Below are 12,174 nucleotides of genomic sequence, written 5' to 3'. Positions count from 1 at the left end.
ATTATATTGATCTGTTTTGGGGCTATTAATATATATAAATGTTCTATATATAACAATATTAGCACAAAAGGGGAAATGGAACTGTATATAAATGCACTTTCTACATCTCACTGAAAATAACAGTATGAATCTGACGTAGAGTCTGATAAGATGTGTGGTTTAAGCCTTAGCACAATTATTAAGTTTATAATTTTTTAAAAATATTCTTAAACAATCATGAAAGAGATTAAAATGTGACCATAGAAAATATCCAATTTATTTGAAAGTAGGTAAGAAAGGAGGAAAGGAAGAACAAAGCAAACTGGCAGATAAGCCCCGACACTACTAATAATAATTTAATTGCATATGAATTAAACAATTACCTGTTTAATGCTCTAAACAAGGCATAAATTATCACATTGGTTTTGAAAACCAAACCAAATGAAAGCAAAATTCATCTATATGCTGACTACAAGAGGAAGTTAACATTCAAAGATATAAACAGTTGAAAATAAAAGGATGAGAAAAGATATATCATGCAAACAGCAACCACGATTGCTGGAGTAGCTTTTCTGATAACAGAGAAAATAAATTTTCAAAAACAGAAGACAAAAAAAGCCTTCACAATTGATTCTATGAGGCCAGTATTACCTTGATACCACAATCGGAAAGACACAGCACAAAAAAATATATAACATGCCCATATTTCTTATGAGTATAGATGGAAACATCTTCAAGAAAACACTAGCAAGCATGTTAAAAGGATTGCACATTGTCACAAAGTAGGATATATCCCAGGAATGGAAGCTTGGTTTAACATTCAAAAAACAATTTATGTAATAACTCATTAATAGTGAAAGGCTGAAAAGCAAATGATTTTCTCGTGAGATACAGAAATGCAGTGACAGAATAACATGTCCTCTCTTTGTAAAAAGTACTTAACAAACTAAGTTAAAATAAAAATAAAACAAAAAACAAACAAAAAAAAAACAACTAAGTATATAAAGGAACTTCCTAACCCCTTTGTAGATAGAGGTCATCTACAAAAGAAACTTTCTATTCCTTTTGTAGATAAAGGGCATCTACAAAAATCCCACTTAATGCTTTCTGCTTTCTCCCAATATTAGGAGCAATACAAGGAAATCCAATTTTTCCAATTTTATTCAACATGATATTAGAGGCTATATACAGAAGAGGTAGGCAAGCGAAAATACAAAGACAAAGACTGGAAAGAATAAAGCAAAACTCTTTTTAATTGCCCGTGACAAAATGTTGTATGGTATGCAAAACCTTTAGAAAATTACTTGAAAAGCTATACAACTAATAAGAGAGTTTAGCAATACACAGCATATAAGGCCAATATACAAAAATCATTTACGTTTTTATAGACTGATGATTAATTTAAAAATTAAAACCATTTACAACTATAATGACAACAAAAAGGATAAAATAGTTGGAGATAAATTTAACCAAAAAAAGGTTTAAGAATGTACGTTTATAAATTCAGAACATCAATGAAGAAACTTGAGGACAATTTGAATAAATAGGAGAGATTTCCATAAATGAGACATTCCAGGCTCATGCATTGGAAGACTAATATTGTTCAAATGGCAGTACTTTCTAAATTAATCTATAGGTTCAATCCTTATAAAAATTCCAGCTCTTTCATTTGAAAAAATTGAAAAGTCGATCTTCAAATTGATTTGGAAATTTAAAGGACTTAAGTAAAACAATGTAGAAAAAATATAGATTGTTTATATGTCTTGATATTACAATTTGCTACAAAGCCACAATAATCAAGGTATGTGGTCATGGCATAAGGACAAACATATGGATCAGCAAAGTAGAATGACCATCCAGAAATAAAGCTTCACTTTGGTGTTCAACTGATTTTTAATAAGAGTGATGAGACAATTTAATGGAGAAAAATAGTTTTTTCAAAAAATGGTAGTGTAACTACTGCATATGAACATGTAAAACAATAAAGCTGAACCCCTACCTCACACTATTCACAAAAATTAATCAAAAGTGGATCATACACCTATACGTAAGAGCTAAATCTATAAACTGTTAGAAATAAATAGCCATGAACCTTTGTGGCCTTGAAATGAACAATGAGTTTTAAAAAATAGATGTATCAGGTTTTATCAAAATTGAACAAAAGACACTATTCAGGAAGGAAAAAGACAACATACAGAATTAGAGAAAATATTTGTATGTCATATATCTGATAAGGGACTTGTATTCAGAATGTATAAAGAATGCTTGAAACTCAATGAAAATACTAATAACTAAATTTAAAAATGGACAAAATATATGAATAGAACTTTCTCTGAAGAAGATATACAAATGATCAATAAGCACATGAAAAGCCAATTAATATTATTAGTCATTTGGGAAATACAAATTAAATCACATTATTTCGTTTTATATGAAGTGTTATGGCTCCTCAAAAAAAGGATATTTGGGAAATTTGAATCAAAATATTATATTTTACATTATACAGTGTGCTCAACATACTAAAAAAGACAATAAAAATGCTGAAAAAAATATGAACAAATTGGAATCATCATGCATTGCTAGTGGAAACATAAAATAAGGAAGCCACCTCAGAAAACAATTTATCAGTTACTTAAAACATAGTTATCATATAAACAAGTATTTCTACTCTTATGTATATATATATTTAAAAGAAAAATGCATATCTTCATAAAAAGTAATAAATACATATTCACAGTTGCATTATCATAATAGCAAAATAATACAATATTTTAAAAATTAAAGTGAAAGAAAAGCACAAGAACTGATGAATGGAGAAATAAAATATGGTGTTTCCAGACAATGGAATACTATTTCTTAATAAAAAAAGAATGAGATACTCATGCATAGTATGACATGATGAACATAGAAAACATCATGCTATAGGAAGAAGGCCAATAACAAAGGATAACAGATTGTGTGATTCCCTTTATATGAAATGTTAATAATAAGCAAATATTTGAGATGGAAAGATTAGATGTTCCTTATGGCTGGTGGGGAAGATAAGGGGAAACAACTATTTCTCATTATAGGTACAGGATTTATTTTGGGAGTAATAAAATATTCTAAAATTTAGATTGTCGTGTTTGTTGCACAACTGTGTGAATATGCTAAATGCTATTGAATTGCATACTTAATGTATAGATTTTGTGATATATGAAGTGTACCTTAATACGACTTTTTAAAAGAAAACAATGAAAACAATTTTCGTAAGATGTCAATTTATCTGGAAGTCATATTCTTCATTAGCATTTAAGCAAACTACAGAATGCTAAGTTGTGTGTGTGTGTGTGTGTGTGTGTGTGCGTGTGAATACCACTTAAATTATAAATTAATTCTACTTTCTGTGTGCTAGGGTGCATTAAGGAAGTAATTTGGTTTATAGGTGCAAACACTCAATTATTTTATACTTCAGAGGTTTCAGATATAGAATATAGTGAACCCATTAACTTTTTAAAGAAAATTCTTGCAAGTGGTAAAATTAAGAAATATATTTTTACAGTGAAACTATACTTGAACAGTTTCAACTGTATATACCATATGAAGCTTGTCCTCTGACTAGGTTTCTTATTTCTATGTGGAATTTCATATCTTGTAGCATTCTGTAAATAAACATCAAAGTCCGCCTTTTACTTCACCATGCCAATATAACATGTGAAACAATAAAGTTGAACCCCTACCTCACACTATTCACAAATATTAATCCAAAGTGGATCATACACCTACATATGAGAGCTAGACCTATAAAACTGTTAGAAATAAATAGCCATAAATCTTTGTGGCCTTGAATTTAACAATGAGTCTTTAAGAATGGATACATTAGGTTTTATCAAAATTGAACAAAAGATACCCTTCAGGATATATATATATATATATGTATCATGGTGAAGTAAATGTAGTCAAATAATATTGATGGAAGGGCAAATTGTGAAGACAAAACAATTTCCTATTGCTATTATCTGAAAGATCCCATCCTTCCTGAATTTATGTGTTGAAATATAATCCCAGTGCGTTGCTATTAAGAGGTGGGAGGTTAGGGACGTAACTAGGTCATAAGGTTAAAGCCCTTGTCAATGGGATTCCCGTCCTTATAAAAGAGGCCTGAGGGAATTTGTTTGCCCCTTCTGCCATGTGAGGACACATAGATGACTCTCTTTACAAGCAGTAGGCCCTTACCAGACACTGAATCTGCTGGCGTCTTGGGCTTTGACTTCTTAGCTTCCAGAATTGTGAGCAATACATTTCTGTATAAACTATCCAATTTTTGGTATTTTGTTATAATAGTCAAATGGACTAAGAAAATAAATTTTTAAAAAGTATGATTGCTGAAAATATTTCTTACAGTAGTATGCATAGAAATTTCATAGAAATTCTACTTTATTTGAATAAATATAAATTTATTATTTATATTAACTTTTAAAATAAACACTATAAAGGAAAATTATGCAGACAGATTTTGCACATTCGTAAGTATTGCATACTTCAATCAATTTTAAGCCTAATTCAACCTACCTTGCTCTTTTTATCATTTTTCAGTTTGATTAGTGAAAGCAAGCTATTTTAAAAATGCTAAGCTAAATATAGTTAATAAATCACATTAGTTGAAGTATTTAACAATTCCAAAGATAATTAGAATTATATTTGAACCTTGCTAGATTTTGATGACTACTCCATTCCCTTGATATTCCTGCTTTAATTGAGTTAAACATAGATTGCTAGTGTGTTTGTATAGTTAATAAAAAGCACAAAAAGTGACCATGTACCATGTGCTAGAATTTTTAGAGCCTCGTAGATGCTTTGCTATTCATGTGGAACTTTTAGGTATGCTCTGCTAAGTCTGAGCACATGTAAGTCTGACCTTTAATCTTGGTTATAGCTGGCCGAACTACCATTGAAAAAAGTAAATTTTGGCTCCTTGATCCATGATGTATGGAAAATGTAACACTGATGTTAAAGTTTTCTTAGAAATATTTTACAAATGATTATTTAAATATAGGATTGACTGATGTGAGGACTCCTAAAATATCATTTCCCCTCTCTTATTGTGAGACAATTTCAAGTAAACCCATGAGAATAAAAATGATTCACATTTTCAATTAAATTATCTCTGATGCTTTCTTTCCCTCTTATAACTAAATGTTTGTATATTTGTGTGCTGCCTTTTTCAAAATTCTATTTTGCTAGTATATTTTTAATGTGCTTATATGAAGTTATACTGTGATTCCTTCTAATTATAGTACTACATAAAAATTAATACTGGTTTGCTTGCTTTTAAAACGTAGTGAACCTTTTATTTTAATTTTAATGAAATATAGAGAGATTAATTCTATAAATATAAAATCTAATGAGAAAATTAATAATAGGTTAAATTGATGGAGTATTCAAATATTTATAGTCCAAAAGGTCATTTGGATCAGAACATCTTATAGGCAAATATTTCTAAATTTTCAGGGCATAAAAAAAGTCTTTCATAGAAAAGAAAGGAAACATTTTGTTCCTTTCTTTGAGGATTTTTTTAACCTGCTATGACAATCAGCAAAGCACACACCCATATAGATACACACAAAGGGGAAATTATAGATAAGTACCACTTATTAATATATATTAGTATTAATGAATCAGTAATATTAATAGTATAGTATGAGCAATCAGTATTATATAATCAGTGAATAAACTTGTTATAAAAAGTTTTTTTACTAGTATGAATAAAATTAGCTTTGTTAAGTAATGAATGAATGAATGAGAGAAATATTTGTACAATTATTTGAATTAAGATGATGATATTCAAGCTTCTTGAAGAGGAGAAACAGGAAGATTCCAGGTCAACCTATAATATTTGATATTTAAAAAGTGTGCAGGCAGCATAAAATCTTTGAAGACTTCTATATTTTTAAATAAATGTTTTACTTTGAAATGATTTTAGTTTTATTTTAAAAAGTTGAATGTGTACAGTTACTATACTGCCTGCAATCAATTTCTCCTAATGTTAACCTAAAACGTTACAGATTAATGTCATATATATTATATATGCAACTTATATATAATGGATATATACATATATATATATATATATAGTGTGTGTGTGTGTGTGTATATATATATATATATATATATATATATATATATATATATATATAATTTTAACCATGGAACATTTGTCAAAACTAAGAAATGATCATAGCTTATTACTATCAACTAAACTATACGCATTATTAAGATTTAGCCAGATTTCCACTAATGTTCTTTTATGGTTTAATACAATTCAAGATACCACATTATATTTAGGCATGGTCTCTTTGCAGTCTGCCTTTGCCTGTCAGAATTCTTCAGTCTTCACTTACATCTTGTGACTACAACAGAGTTGAAGAATACTCATCAAATATTTAGCAAAATGTCTCCAAATGTTGTTAGTCTGCTATTTTCTCTCATACCTCATGTTATCAATATAACTTATTACTGGTTATTCTAGCCTTGATAGATTTGTTTAGGTAGTATTTGCCAGGGTTCTCCACTGTAAAGTTAGTCTTTCTCTTGTTTCATTCTGTGTGTGTGTGTGTGTGTGTGTGTGTGTGTGTGTGTGTGTGTGTTTGGAAAAAAGCCATTAAGTTCAATCTACTTTCAGAGAAAGGGGAATTAAGCTTCACCTCCTAAAAGTGGAAGCATCTATATCTAACATTTGAAAATTTTTTGGTAAGAAAGATTTTTCCCTTTTCTCCATTTATTTATTTACAAATGTATTTATTTATTTAATCAGTGTTACTATGGACTCATGTAAATACACTTTATATTTTCAGTTATAATCCAATACTACATTATTTTAATTCTTGGCCTTCGAAAATTCTTTTATGTAACCTCTGTTGCCTTTATCCTTCCTCCAGGGATATAGTTCCTTCTTTCCTGGCACTGCAAGATGCTCCAGGATCCTCTTGTATTTTCCTACCCCGGTTCTAGAGGTTGCTTTCTTCAAGGAGTCCTGGTTTCTTTTTTTTGGAATATGATATATAGAAATCAAGAGCTGACCATTGGGCTCCTACATTTTCACAGTTCAAACACAAAATAAAAAGTGATAATAAAGTAAATAATAAAAAATTATACTCTTCAAATGCAGAACAAAAATAACAATAAAGTTAAATTCCCAAGCCTCTGTTGCCACTAGGAATACCAAGATGTGGAGCTTAACTACATGAAAAAAATTTGGGACATATTAAGTTATTTTAGCTGTTAAGGGTGGCAGCAGGGGTATGTGGGTCTGGTGGCAACATTGGTAGCTACTGACGTTTCAGTTGGGTGTGCAATGTTTTTCTGTGAGTTGTTCGTTGAAGCACTTAAGTTTCTCCAGCTATTTATTTTTGCATATTGACTATCAACCTGTTATAATCGCTATCCTTAAAATAGCTGCAATATATTATTGTCCAAAATTAAGAGTGCCGACTAAGCATTAACAGTTGGACAGAAAATACCAAATACTTGTCATCAATTCACAGGATATGCCAAATCTCACAGTGGTCTAAACAATCCTTAAGACCCTGACTTTAAGGGAAAGCAAATAAAATCAAGAATAATTTCCAATATGCTCATCCAGTCATGATTAAAAAGACCTTTCAAATTTCATCATTTTTAGACATGGATGTTGAACCGCTGATGTAAATTCACCATGAAGAAACCACCTTGCAAAAGTATGCCTATCAGAGAGCAAACTTACACATATAAAACACATTAGTATCTTCAGACCTTATATAAGCTTTGACCTTTTTATAATGTATGATTGAGTATTACAGGACTTACCTAACATTATGACAATGTTGATTAGATAGCATTATTTTGGGATGAGCAGCTTAAAGAGCATGGTCACATAATTCCCAAATGGTTTGATATTCAGTTTCTACTAAAGTCCTTAGACAATTCCAGAGCTATTTTCAATAGTAGAAAACATTATTGCTGATATATGTATGACCCTGATCAAAACTCTTTGGTTTCTCTTTTACAAGTCTCCTGTTTGAGACTTCCCCACTGGGTAATCTGACATTCTTCAAATTTTGCACAACTTACCAAATCACGCAATTTCAAATAGGTGTATTCTGAAACATGGAATAGTGCAAGGCCTTCTCTTATATAGGACTGTTTTTGAAAGTAGGATATTTGAGTTATAAAGAAAATGATTTTCATCAGGAAATATTTTAAAGCCTGCCTCTAACATCCTCAGCATTGAGCTTCTTCCTTTGGAGAATTGATGAGCAGCAATTTGTGTACTCTATTTTATTGTATCATTTTTCTACCAACAATTTTACTAATGTAGCATCTCCTTTTATTCATGGAATATCTTTTTCATTCTCTGACTAGCATAGGTGTTAAAAATATGAGTTGTTTTTTTTTTTCCTTCTTGCTCTCTAGGTCCTGAGAGTATGATCGCACTAGTATGGTGGACCAGAACGATGTTCTGTGCGATAATGAGGGAGTTGAGGACAGCGTGGACCACAGTGGGGTATGAAATGTAAGGGCTAATATGTCACTGAATTAGTAGAGTAAAATGTGTTCTTACTTTACTGCCAGAAAATCAAATGGGGTTTTTAACTCTTACCATATAGAATGTGTTATCCTCAACAATAGCGACATTTCAGATATCAGAGGCTATGTTGACATTAGCCATATATGTTACTTTCCCATTTGCTGCTATAGCAGACTTAGTAATGTAAAACAACACAAAATTACTATATTATATTTTCATAGGTCTGAATTTCAAAATTATTCCCACTGGGACAAAATTAAGGTGCCACCAGGGCTACGTTTCTTTCTGAAATCTCTAGAGATGGAAAAATTCATAGTCCCTGTCCACATTTACAAGGGCGGCAACATAGTGTTTCTCTAACCCTACTCCGTCTTTTCATCTCTTTTCTTACCACAACTGGGAAAATTCTCTACTTTTAAGGATCTATTTTGTTATAGTGAACATACCTAGATAATGCAGGATATCCTTTCCATATCAAAGCCATTCAACTTAATAACATCTGCAAAGATCTGTTTGCCTATATAATCAAGTACTTTCACAAATTCTAGGTACTGGAGCACGGACAACTTTGGAAAACCATTATTTTGTCTACCATACCATTTTATCAGTTATATTTGTAAAAAACGTCAAATTTTAGTCATCATTTTAGATTATTTTCTAGGAATATTCAACTATTTTTTGTAAGGGAACTGGAGAATTACATTGGACTGTAAGAGAGATTATTGCACCTGTGACTTTCTAGCCTCTGATGACTAAAATAAACTTTTATATTTACTCAGTAATGGTGATGTCATAATGACATCAATAATGTTCATGGTCATTTGTCTGGGATGGGTTACACTGACATCCAGCTGTTTCTTTATGTCACAATATTCCATACAGGCTAAGAAAAGATTGTTAGAAAATACATTTTTTGTTATATTTTTAGGACCTGGAAAAATGATCAGAGATTATAAGGATCAAGAGTCAAAGGTTTTACTCTAAAAATTTTGACTATAATTGGCATTCACAATAATATTTTGAGTTCCTAGTAATTATAATCAGCTTGGAGTCAAGCCAGTGTTCTCAAAATCTTGATTTCTTTTTAGTTTCCCAACACATTTTTCTGTGGGAAATGTGAGAAACGTTGGTAGACACATATCATTTTATTAAAAAATCCCGATAATAACCCTGTGGATCAAGGTAGATCGTAGATAGACTCTGGAACTAATAAATAATGACAATTATGTGATTTTGAGGGTTTTGAATTTTTCATGGTTGCAAATCAAGTTGAAAGAGGATTGTTTGCCAGTCTTGTATTGTTTTAGTTCTACAAATCAAGGACTTTAGATTCCTTTCAACTTAATCCTTGGAAATGCATTGAGTGTCAGAAAACTCTGCATGCCATACCATTCAGCATTCCCTGAGCCTTTATTACTGCAGATAGACTGAAGACTGTCATATTGTGATGATCACACCAACTTCATTTCTGAGAAAACTGAACTCATATCAGTAAGATTCCTCTAGTCACAATTGATATCAGAAATCTTCATTGGAGCATAGACTCTTTTACCATCATTTCTAGCACATCAAAGCAAAGTTTCAAAGATTCTTATGCTCCCATTATCAATATATGCCATATGCAAATCCTGTGTGTGTGAGAGAGAGGCAGAGAAAGAGAGAGAGAGAAAGAAATTTTCAGAGCCTAGAAGAGAACAAAGATTGGACTAGGTGTAAAGATGACACATGACAAAAGAAATCAAATATTCTAATCTGAAGAATGTTAGTCATTATTCTATATTACATTAAATTATTTATAATTTTCCAATGTCACATAGCATAAGCCGGACTTAGGTTAAGGGTTAAGATTTACATTATCTACTTCAACCAATGAAAATAACTGTAGCTGACTTTCCAAACATGCTATTGAATACAGAATAATTTTGCATGTGTGTGCATGAATATGTACAAATGTATAAGCATGCACATCTATAGGAATGAAATAAGCCCTCAAAAATTGAATCTTCCTTAAACTGTCAATATTGTGCTGGCAAAATTTCCCATTTTTTAACATGTAAATTAGAGAAATTTTATAAATCCTTTTAAAATGTGACCTTTATCTTCCTTCTGGATATTTTGCTTTACTCCAAATACCATATTGAATTATAATTCTAGATAAAATACAGTGAAAAAAATGATTGAAGAATCAAGAAAATTGTTTATGTCTTCCAGTATAGGAGGATTTACAGTGATAGTTTCAGGGGTTAGGATAAAAAAGAGGATAAGGGACAGTAAGTTTCTGATCCTATACAGTTTTTGACATATCATCATTCAGTTTTCCAGTTTTTCCAAAATAATGCTCTAGCATGCATCAGAGAAAAATAAAGCATTTGTGAATTTTAGCTAAGGATTTAATTTGTTGAAGTTTCATTTTCTAAAATGGCTTTTGGCAGTCTCAGCAGTAATCCCTTCAGGAGGAGCACATGAAAGTCTACATTTTTTTCTCTACATAAGTAAAATTTTTGAGAGTTGAAACAGTCATCCTATTATTCTGAGTTGTTTAGGAATATCAGAAGCAGCAATCTGACCCTGCCGTCTGATATTTCTCGTCTCTTTCACAGATCTTTGGCACTAGATTCCTCTGTTTGCTAACAACAACTTATCTTGGTTTACTTGAGTAAAAAGGAAAAAAAAAAATGTTTGTTACTGGAGTTAGTGAGAACTCAAAAACAGTAAAAAAAAACAAAACAAAACAAACAAACAAACAAAAAAAACAAAAAACCCAACCAACCAAACAAAAACCATAGTTTTCAGATAGAACCCCAAGACCTTTAGCCATAGGAGTTCCTGGAGACTTTTTTTTTTTTTAAGGATCTGTTCTAATGCAACTCAGTGCAAAACATTTAGATACCTCTCAGCTCAAGGATTAATTTCCTAAGAAAATACATCTGATTACCCTGTTTTAAAGTTTTCCTCTTGTGTCCATCATCCCAGACCAGAAATACTAGAAAAAAGTGAGGAGCATGCAATTAACCATCAGGTATGTCATGAGCATGACTTCTCTCCAAGTTGGAAGGTTTTCAGAATAGAGAAAAACTTACAAATTAAGTTTCAAATTTGATCAGTTTCCTCATCTCTGCCCATATTGATATATAATATTTTAATAAACCTTTTCATACCCAGATTTTTTCTACCTCCCAATTCCTAAAGCAACTTACTTTACTTTTTCTATTTTCTTCTTGATTTGAATCACCAAATATCTTCTACTCTAACATTTTTTTAAAACAGCTTTTGTATTTAATAATAATTTTAAAATTCTGTCTGTCTTTAAAATTTTTTATATTATTGGTTTAGTGTATTATATCCCTTATTTTACTTCCTTTAAGTAAATTTACTTGTGTTGTTCAATATTTTTACATTTCAAATTAGTTATTATTTTTAATGAATGCATTTGATGCTAGCTACATTTTATTTCTTGTATTGTAGCATGGTGTTTCCTTGGAGTTTTGTGGGAGTCTTAGGAATTTCAATTCTGATTTCTTGTTTTTCCTGTGGATTTTAGGAAATTTTCAAGGTAGATTGAGTTAGGAAGTTGAGAATAGAAGGATTATTTTTTGATACCACTTTTTAGTTACAATGCTTTGTTGTGAGAGGAGAAGATTTAATATATT

The sequence above is a fragment of the Saimiri boliviensis genome, chromosome 16, assembly GCF_048565385.1.
Source record: "Saimiri boliviensis isolate mSaiBol1 chromosome 16, mSaiBol1.pri, whole genome shotgun sequence".
Lineage (NCBI taxonomy): Eukaryota > Metazoa > Chordata > Mammalia > Primates > Cebidae > Saimiri > Saimiri boliviensis.
Note: the sequence above shows the minus strand (reverse complement) of the source record.